Source organism: Pinus tabuliformis, chromosome Q, assembly GCF_031772625.1.
Source record: "Pinus tabuliformis cultivar Carrire ecotype Pingquan chromosome Q, CPIR1, whole genome shotgun sequence".
NCBI classification, from domain to species: Eukaryota; Viridiplantae; Streptophyta; class Pinopsida; order Pinales; family Pinaceae; genus Pinus; species Pinus tabuliformis.
In genome coordinates this window covers 1,146,677,421-1,146,688,701 of record NC_142296.1, presented here as the reverse complement: position 1 = coordinate 1,146,688,701, position 11,281 = coordinate 1,146,677,421, and the positions used below count along the sequence as shown (strand labels likewise).

Genomic DNA, 11,281 nt, shown 5'->3' with positions numbered 1-11,281 from the left:
AATCTAAACATTCACAAATAATTATCAAGTAGAGAAATCAAGCCTAGTTCTGCTACACTTGGTTTCTCACAAGGGTTCCCGACTTCTATCCCATATTAACAATGAAATTCTCACCCTGCAACCTCACAAGTGTTCATGGGGATCATGCATGGGATCGTGTAACCTTATTAAACAAATTGATAGTATATGCAACTTCTATTATCTAGTTCCGTGTAACCATCATATGGATTTATATCTGGTGTGTTAGCTGGAGGTGGTTGCTGATAGCAGTTTAGCCTAGCTATCCTAGAAACTATTGCACATGAATTGTCTCTCAAAAAAAATGAAACGAGCCACTCTCCACTCACTACTCTCCACTCACTAGTAGACTATAATTTGTTGTGCTTTGATTTTGAATATTTCTAATAGTTTTGAAAATGATTTCTTATTGTGTACCTTTATCTATGTTCAACCTCTAAGATCATCTTGGAACCCTCAATAGGTTTGGCACAATTTTCCTTACAAGTAAGAAGACTATTTTTATTGAAACTTTACTTCATGATTTCTTTTCATACTAACATACACACAAAACTTTTATGATTCAATTAGTATGAATACTAATAGGTTTATTTTGATGATTTGATTAGTGTATGTATGCATTTATTTACAAGATCCATTATTCAAATGCATTTTGTGTTTCCTACTGTTAAATTGTTTTTTGTGTAGAACTTCATATATTAAATGTTTATATATTTCAATCTATGATTATGGACTTTCAAAATCACAAAAACTAAGGACATACAAATACAATATACAATATTGTTTTAATGTAGATTTTTGCATTTGTTCACATTGTAGATAAAATTTTGGAATTGAATTATATAAATAAGTTAAAACATTCAATGTGTCCAGTAAATATTGTGTCTACCAAAAAATACTATGATACACAAAATATCAGATTGTTCTTGAATGTGCTCCCTAACAGAGTCGCAATTGTATTAACTCTACCATTGCCTGTGCGCAGAATTACCAAGAGGAATAGTGTTTGAGCCTGAAATAACATTTCGATTTCCATACCCTCCTCGTCCGCGACCACGCCCACCGTATCCTCCTCCAAAACCGCCACTACCACCTCCACCTCCGTGAGTCATTGCAGCCAATTCAGGATTAACACGCTGCCCGGCTTCTTGAAGAATGCCAACCAACTCCCCTGCAAATCTTCCATTTGCAGCAGTAAAAAATGAATATGCTGTGCCCTTTGCACCAGCTCTACCAGTACGTCCAATACGATGTACATAATCCTCCAGTGAGCCAGGAAAGTCATAGTTAATGACACATTTTATATCCTTGACATCCAAACCACGGGCTGCAACATCCGTAGCATTCATGATAGGGCTTTTGCCAGCCTTAAACTCTCCCAACACCCAGTCCCTTTCGGCCTGGCTTTTATCACCGTGGATGGATAATGCCGGCCAACCATCCACGCGAAGTTGCTTGGTAACCTGATCACATCCCTTCTTGGTTTCCATGAAAATAAGAATCCGACTTCCATCCATGATCTCTTCTAGTAGCTTCATCAATTTGGGATACTTCTCGTACTCCGAGATAACCTCAACAATCTGATTAATTGCATGGTTAGCTTTCAAATCTGAAGATCCAATAATGACCTTGTAAGGATTATGCAAAAACTGCCTTACTAAATTTTCCACTTCTCTTGGCCAAGTAGCACTCCAATACAATGTCTGCCTATCCGGGCGAATTTGAGTTATAATTTTTCTAATTTGCGGTTCAAATCCCATGTCTAGCATGCGATCAGCTTCATCTAACACAAGATATGTCACTCTGCATAAGTTTGTATGCCTGGCTTCCAGCATATCAATCAGTCGACCTGGTGTAGCAATAACAATCTCAACTCCTCTTTGGAGATCCCGAATTTGGGGTCCTTTTGGGGCACCTCCATAAATGCATGTGCTCTTAATTTTGGAAGATGTTCCAAATTTAACGGCTTCCTGCTGAATCTGGACCGCAAGTTCACGGGTAGGTGCTAACACTAGAACTATGGGACCATCACCATGAGCTAAACGGGGTTGTGCATTGATGTGAACAATGGCTGGCAAGAGGTAGGCCAGTGTTTTGCCTGATCCAGTTTCAGCAATACCAATTAAATCCCTGCCCTTTAGGGCCATTGGCCATCCTTGAGCTTGAATAGCCGTAGGTTCACTGAAGCCCGCTCTCTCGAGCTCTCTGAGAACATGATCTGTGAAACTTGCTTCACGGAAGCCCCGAAGCGGCTTTGGAACATCACGACCTTATGTGAGGACCGTTTTATACTCTCGGTGGAGGAGTGTTTTATGGTCTCGGTGGAGGATTGTTTTGTGGTCGGTCGAGGGTTGGACGTGTGCAGTGTGCTGCAGGTTTTCGTGAATGTTTTGTAAAAGATCTTAAGTGTTGGCCGTGGATTTGCCCGGCACACTTGTTTATTGTATTATTGAAGAAAGTTCATGATATAATATATTTGGGCAGACTTTCTGGGAGTTGCCTCTCCCACTCTTCTCGGTTGTCTTGCAATTGTATTTGGTTAAATTGCATATGATAATGTTAAGAATGGTCTACGAAGATTTATGCTTATGGTAATAAGTGAAGATATATTTATATTGGTTTAAAGCTGTTGATATTGGTTAAGGTGTAGTCCATAAACGTGCACTTGGTTAAAAGTGAGCGTTCGGTGGTGCCGCACCCTGCCCAATAAAAGAAAAAAAGATTGGGGGCGTGACAGGTGGTATCAGAGCTCGGTCGGAGCTGGCAGTTGACAGGTGAAGATAAGGTATGGAGAACAACCGAGGTCTTGTAACTTTGAATATTTGTGGCAGAGATGTTCAAGCGTTGGCAAACTCAGGTGGACCATATAACCTTATATCGGCACGGTTGATAGAAGAAATGGAGCTGATATCTACTATGGAAAACTGGGAGATAACCTCGTGGAATTTGGCAGTGGGCATGATACGAGATGTACCTGTACAGTTGGAAAGATGTAGAGGTCAGTTGGACTTCGTGGTGATAAATACAGATGGCATTGATGTAATGCTTGGACGAGATGGACTTCTTCAAATCAGTTAGGCAATAGATGAGATTGCAGACCCAGAAGAGGAAGTCATGGTGGCCGAAGATGTTGAAGACTTGACTATGATGGAGGTTAGACTTGAAAATGATCAAGCTAAGCCCGAATCATGTAGCTCATGGACATGGACCGATGAAGATACTCATATGGAAGGGCCATGTGATGATGAGGATATGGTGGAGGCCGAACTTGAGTTTAATCAGGTTGAACCGGGATCACACAGGTTGACAACATGGATGGACGCTCACATGGAAGAACCACATGATGATGAGGACTCGATAGAGGCAGAACTTGAAGCCTTGGAGAGAAACATCGAAGAAGAACTTCTTCAACTCGGTTGGACAATGGAGCAAGGTAGAGTTGCAAATTGTGCAGCCCAGGGAGAGGAAGCCATGGAAGAAGAAGATGTTGCAAGCTCGACTACGATGAAGGATGAACTTGAGGATGGTCGGGTCGACCCAGGATCGTGCGGTTTGACAACATGTATGGACAAGGTCACTCACATGGAGGGACCGTATGATGATGAAGTAAGTATTGGTACTTGTGTTTCATTTGGACATTTGGTAGATGGATCATGTGTAGGAGATGGCAAGGTCAGCTTGCCTAAGCATGGAGGCATTTTACCATGGATGACTATGATGGAGCCTTGTATGGAGAAGCAAGGGTTGTTACCTGCTGAAGGACTTGTTGAGGATGCTTGCTACCTTGAGATGGAAGGTGCAAGACCCCCAGACAAGGGTGGAACTTGATGACCGTTGTGGATGATTTGGGTCATGCTTTAGCCACATGGCTAAGTGCCCGGCATGACTCATGGACTGATTGAAGGGCACACCCTTGGGTGGACTTCTCATGGCCGAACTTTTGGAGGAGCTATGAAGAAGGGACTCGTGATGACATGGTGATATGGTTGGTGACCGAGTTCACTAAACCAAAGATCGATTACTTGGATGATGATGGACTTCTCATGGCCGAGACCAAGAGATAGTCTTGGTGGACCTTTGGTGGAGGAGTTCATGATGACATGAGATCGTTGTGACTTTTGGGACATCATATATGGTGACTTAGAGGTCTGATGCATTGAGGAGCTGAGGTCAGGTGACTTTGATGCAGTATGGGATGCATACTTCCAAAGTACATGTATGGGCATGGCTTGGAAGAGTGACTTGGTGTGGAGGATCGATGAGACACTTTGAGGTGATGGGGTTACGATGATGATGATGATGCCTTGGTGGCCGCACTTTGGCATGGGGTTGAGCCGAGACTCAACTACTTTACACACGTGATGATGTTGGGATAGAGGTGGCAGACTTAGCACATTGATACCAACACTTCGTGGACAGCATGTTGCAGATGAGATGGATGGAGTTTTTCATGGACCTGAGCATGGATTATGGGAGCTGATTCTTGGTGAGTTGGGGATGTGGCAGGATGCTTTGAGGAACAACTGATGGTGACATGAGGATGTGCATTCTCATGGGTTGGACGTGACGGTTGGATTAGCTACCCAACTAGTTCAGACATGGGGGTTAACAGTGTACAGAGATGTGTTGGCATTTGTTGGAGTATCATGGCAGCAGTTCACATGAGGACGACATATGGTGATCGAGATGACTTCCCGTGGATGTTGATCTTGGTGGAGAGCTACCGAGATGATATGTTGTCGAGGACGACAACGACTTCAGGTGGAGGAGAATGTAACGCCCTCGAGTCTCGGGCAGGCGTGCACGATGGCGCGAGCGCCCCGTGCACGACGACGGGTGCGTTTTGACACGACAACGGGCGGCGGGGCAAACCTCCGACATATGGGCGGACCCGACAATGGGCGGACCCGACGATGGGCGGACCCGGCGAATGAGTCACCAGCGAGTTGGGATGTGAACACGGTGCAGCAGATGGGCGAGCGGGTGCAGCAGAACGACGAGCTGGGCGGCAGCATACGCAGGCGAGCTGGTTTACAGTAGGTGGGCGAGCGCCCCGGTGGACGACCGCGCACGACGGGCGGACAAACCGGGCGAACGACCCGACCATGCGACAAAACGACGAGCTGCGGTTGCGACGAAGGCTTGTGACAAAGTGCGACATAACGGAGCACGCACGACACTTAGCAATAATGGATAATGCGAAGTGTTTTATACCTTGGTTGGGAGCTTTACATATGGTAAAGTCCGACATAACATATGGGCGTATGGAGGCTTGTACGCACATATGGAAATAATTAAAATATAATATGTGGGTGCATACGTGTATGATAATGGGGCAACCATGAGTGAGAAACCCCTTTATAAACATGAGAGCAAAGCATATTGTATGGATATGGAATTAATAAGAATATAATAATGTAAATTAAACATAATACGTGGGCTTATTATGTAATGAGGGTGGTCGGCCATAAAAAGAAGCAACCCCCTTTGTAAACATGGAAAGATACGTATAAATGGAGAGAGATGGAGTTCATTCTCTCCATCACATCACATCTTCGCTCACATGTCTTGGCATAAGTGGAAAGAGAAAAGTGCGAGGTCTTGTAATGCGCATTCCTCATACGCATGAGGAATAAGGTAAAGGGACCTTCGCATATTTTCAGATTGACTTATGTGAGGACTGTTTTATACTCTCGGTGGAGGACTGTTTTATGGTCTCGGTGGAGGACTGTTTTGTGGTCGGTCGAGGGTTGGACGTGCGCAGTTTGCTGCAGGTTTTCGTGAATGTCTTGGTGACCCGTAGGGGTGCCCGTTCACGAATAAAGGTGCAGAATTGTGTGCGTTGAAAGGCTTCTTATGCCTGATTGTATATATTGTAAAAGATCTTAAGTGTTGGCCGTGGATTTGCCCGGCACACTTGTTTATTGTATTATTGAAGAAAGTTCATGATATAATATATTTGGGCAGACTTTCTGGGAGTTGCCCCTCCCATTCTTCTCGGTTGTCTTGCAATTGTATTTGGTTAAATTGCATATGATAATGTTAAGAATGGTTTGTGAAGTTTGAAGAAGATTTATGCTTATGGTAATAAGTGAAGATATATTTATATTGGTTTAAAGCTGTTGATATTGGTTAAGGCGTAGTCCATAAACGTGCACTTGGTTAAAAGTGAGCGTTCGGTGGTGCCGCACCCCGCCCAATAAAAGAAAAAAAGATTGGGGGCGTGACACTCCCCGTACAGCAACTCCTCCCCGTCCGCCAGCTCCTCCCCATCCACCCCCAGAACCCCCCCAAGCAGGTGCTCCACCACGTCCAAAACTAGGAGGTCCACCCCTGCCACCGCCACCACCGTTAAAAGCGCCATCGCCGAAGTCCCCTTCGAACTCACTTTTGAGCTCCCGATAGGAGTTAGGGTCGCCATATCTGCCGTCGAAGCGATTCATTTTGGAAAAATTGGCTTGCTGAATCCGACTCAATTCTTTACGGCGCAGAGAAATCTTATGACAATATTACTTGAAGATGAAACCCTTCGCATTGTATGTCAGATTTATTAGGACACAACAGATCCACTGTTTGCAAACCCTCTGCAAAAATTGAAGAGGAGGAAGCTCCAACCTTCAGAGCTCGAGAACAATCGAAAACCGTGGAACTATAAGAGCTCAGATGAAGGGAAAAATCGCGTTTAACAACTTCAATCTTCTTCTTTTCCTTCTTCGCAATGCTACTTGTCTCCCTATATATGGGTTTCTTATCTCATACTTTTTCATATTTATTTAGCGTGTTGTTGACCGACATTTGGCTCCTCTTTGGAGCATGGTTAGTTTTACCTTCACCCCAAGTTGGGAAGAGGTTGATCCATCTTATCTTTGAGATTAGTTATATGTTTTAATTAATAGTGAAGTTAAAACATATAAATATAAATGTAAAATTTAAACTAATGTTAAATAATTTCATCTAACAATGGTTTACTTTGATTATCTTTATTTATAAAAAGAAATTTACCAAATAAAAATTAACAAATTGGATAAATACAAAGTACAAAATCATGGACAAAACCTAATAGATTAAAGTACAAAACCACTCTAACCAAATCATGGGCTATAACACTTTTCTCAAAAGCTACTGTAACATGATCAAATATAACTACTAAAAATGAATGGTAAATGAATGGTTTAGTAATAGAGTTCAGGCTTCTGTGATCCATATCAAGTTAAGAAAGATTCTTCGGCGAAAATCACATGGAATATCATTTGTCGACGCGTTTCGAACCAACCAGTGTGGTTCATCGTCAGGACAAGTTGAAGAAACAGATCAAGCTCATCATGTTAAATAGTCTAATCGGAGCCTCCAACAACTATCTTTTCTAATGACTAGTTTGACTCAAGGACAAAGGTCAAAATTATTATATTTGTTTAATATTGTTTAAAGACATAATTATTAAAAATTATTAATAATTTAACGGAAAGTTAGTTGAATAAATGACCTTATAGAATACCTAAAAATTAATATAGAAAATAATAATTTTATTTAAATTTTATTAATATAAAAATAATAATTTAATAATTTTCTTTAAATTTTTATTAATAGATAAAAGGTAATTAAGTTCAAAAATCAAGGCCAACTATCATAAGTTAAGGGAAATTAGTTAAATACATGACCTTATGAAAAAGGTAAATGCTTCAATAGAATAATATTAATTAAAAGAATCATTAAAAATTATAAGTTGATTAATAATTTAAAGGGCAGCTAGTTAAATAAATGACCTAAAATAATAATTTTATTTACATTTTATTAATATAAAAATAATAATTTTAATTAAATTTCATTAATAAATAAAAGGAAATTAGGTTAGAAATCAAAGTTAATTACCATAAGTTAATAGGAAAAAGACCTTATGAAAAGGTAATTGCCTCAATAAAATAAAAAGAATAAATAAAATAATATTATTTAGAAGAATCCTTAAAGAATGTATGCTAATTACTACAAAAAGGTAAAAAAGGACCCAAAATTAGTTAAAAATAAAAGGAACAAAAATAGTTATAAGAAGGACCTCAAAATAAGAAGGTCTTGAAATATCAGAAGAAATAGAAAGAAAGGAGAAAACAAAAATAGAAATCACACTAAAATTAAAATAAATAAAATAAATTAGTTAAATAAAAAGAAAAAATAAAAATAAATAGATTAAAAAAATAATAATAAATAAATAAATAAATAAAAAATAAAAATGAATAAATAAAATTTTAATATATAAATAAAAATAATTATATATATATATATATATAATAGATCAAAATAAATAAAATAATAGTAATTAAAAAAAAAAAAAAAACAAAGAGGATGAAAAACGACTAGGACGAGAGGGCAGGGACCCAACACCTACTGACTTTCCAACCAGGGTAGGGACCCAACACCCAGTGACTTTCCAACCATCGTCTCTATTGAGATTGCTTGGTCTCTTTTCAATCTCAAGCGCTTCCCTGAATTTTCGATGATGGAAATGCGAAACCTTAGCAATAACACTGGCCTCTTCAATACAAACATGATGACTCAAATAATATTCATATATAATATTTATTTTAATAGAAATTAAAAAAATTAATAATTTAATAATATTTTTAAAATCAATTAAGATTAATATAAAATAACTAATATTAATGTAAGATAGTTAAATTTAACCATCAAAATTTAATATAATAATAAATTTATTATACAATTATATGAATGCTATATATATATATATATATGATACATTATATAAAATTTACTTTTACTATATTTATTATACAAATTATGTGCATTTATGTGTATTGTCTATTAAAATAATTAATATAAAATATAACTGAATAATAGAAATATTTTTAGAAGAAATCACATCAGAAGAATTAGGTGAAGCGTTTGGAACCAACTAGTGTGGTTCATCATCAGGATTCATCACGACAAGATGAGGAATCACATCATAGCTCTAGGTTAAATAGGGAGATGGGCCTTCTAACAACTAGGAAATGGCTATATTTGACTGGGCCAGGAAAATAGAGAAAAATTGGAAATTTGTATTAATAATTTAATTAATTAATTTTTATTTTATTATAATTATAGTTATAAAATATAACTATATATATTAATAATTTAATAAATGTAAATATATGTATATGAGAGATCAATTAAATACTTTAACAATAATTACTGTAAATAATATAAATGAAAATGTTCATCTCAATTTATAAGGGAAATTAAAAAATTATAAATAAATAAATTGAGAATTAAACAATATAATTTATAAATGGATTAATAATAAACGTTATGATATTTTTTTTGATTTCAAACTTTTGTGATCCATATTGTTTTTGAGAATGTCTTTCAAATTAATCACATCATTAGTTGTTGGTTGACTTATTGAACCATATAATATTGTTTATTATGAGACAAAGATGAAAAAAATGGATCTATCATTAGATATAAATAGTAGAGGTGCATGAGTTATAAAAATTAGATTAATAAAATATTTTTTTGTTTAATTTATTATATGTTAGAAAAATTGAGAGAGAAAGATCAAAGAGAGATTCATACACAACACAAATTACACTATGATTTTATTGATCTTAATGGTTACATATTTGTAGTATATAAATAACTCATTACGACACATCTAGATAGCTACTACAACTCACACATAGGGAGCACCAACTTCTAGATTGATGGCCAAGGACTCACAATGATAACTACACATGACATGGAAGCATTACTTCCAACATTATCAAGATTATGAATTAAGTTTGGGTAGTCTAATTAATAGTTTAGCTAGTCTAAGTTTTTGTTTGTTTGTTTGTTTTTTTTGTAGTCAATTCTATTCAAAATCTAATACAAATTTTTAAAAATACGTGTGTTTAATTTACAAAGATAAAGAGTGCCCCATGGGTTTTTTTAGTGTGCAAAACCCATTTAGGCATTCAAAAGCATATTTAAGAGAACAAGAAATCACAAACATGCTAGATAAGAATTTATTTGGTATATACTAAGTTCAATTAAGTTTAAGATAATAATTATTTATATTAACAATTAACCATTAATAAATTAAAATAAATAAATAAATATTTATTATAATTTTTTTTTTCAAAATTTTCAACATAAATTATTATTAACATATGATGATTTATATTAATTTATAAAAATAATATTTACTGTAAACAAAACACATAAAAATTATAAATTATATTATTTTTAAAACCAACCTAGATCCATTTAACTCTAGATCTACCAAGTGGTGAGAGGGACCAAATATCTTGAGATACAATCTTATTTTAAAATGAAAAGCGATTTGATCCCTCTCGTGGCTTAGTAAATTCAGAGCTAAAATACATCTAGACTGATATAAAATAATTTGTTAATCAAACAATATTTCCATTTCAAAATAATGGTACTAACAACAACATCAAGAAAAGTAGGCAAAATATTATTCTTTTAATCAAGAAAATATTGCAGAAAGATTTAAGGGCCCAACAACGTCAACATTAAATTCTCTACGATTCCATATTGCTTTCTTATTTTTCATTTTGTTTACTTTGTAATAGGTTTTGCATGCTACTTAAAACTGCAAAGGACTTACACAGATTTTTCTGTGTAGGGTGTAGATTCGTTTCTTCCTTCTGCGGAAAATTTAAGTTTTCTCAACAAGTGTTCATACCTTTAGCGCTCCCTTCACGTAATTTTTATGAAATCATTTGTAAAATTGGGTTCCCACATTAATTTATTCATTTGCACCTAGCTAACTTAATTTCTCGCTCTGTGTTGGGGTTTCAGTATGCAACAAAATTCTAGAAGTGTTTAACGTGCTGAGGGTTTCTCTGCCATGTCTTCGACCTCCACGTGTGGTTCTCGCCTTAATTTTCATGTACTTGGTTTGGCACTATGCCATTTTACGAGATGGTGATCCCAATTAGATTTGCATGGCAGTAATTTGATGGGTTCCTAATGTAATCCTGGTGCTATCTTACTATAGGTTTAGTTTTCCTTTTCCAATCCTTACTGTATAGTTGGACATTATATATACTCCACGAGCAAGATTAAACTAAATGTATGTTTTGGTATAAGAATGTTTTTCAGAATTATATGGTAATGTATTTGGTTTGAGTTTTTTTTTTGTTAATTTTTTGATACAATCAACTTCTATATAAGAGAGAATCTACCTTTCATACCCATTACTCTGTAAACTACCTTTCATACCCATAACTCTGTAAACTGTTCAAGGTTATTTCTTGTTTGACCT

General features: G+C 36.5%; 1 pseudogene; it reads right to left on the bottom strand.

Annotated features, from left to right (window-relative positions):
• Positions 1 to 936: 936 nt before the first annotated feature.
• LOC149223642 (DEAD-box ATP-dependent RNA helicase 20 pseudogene) lies at positions 937 to 2,284 on the bottom strand (annotated as a pseudogene).
• Positions 2,285 to 11,281: the final 8,997 nt, after the last annotated feature.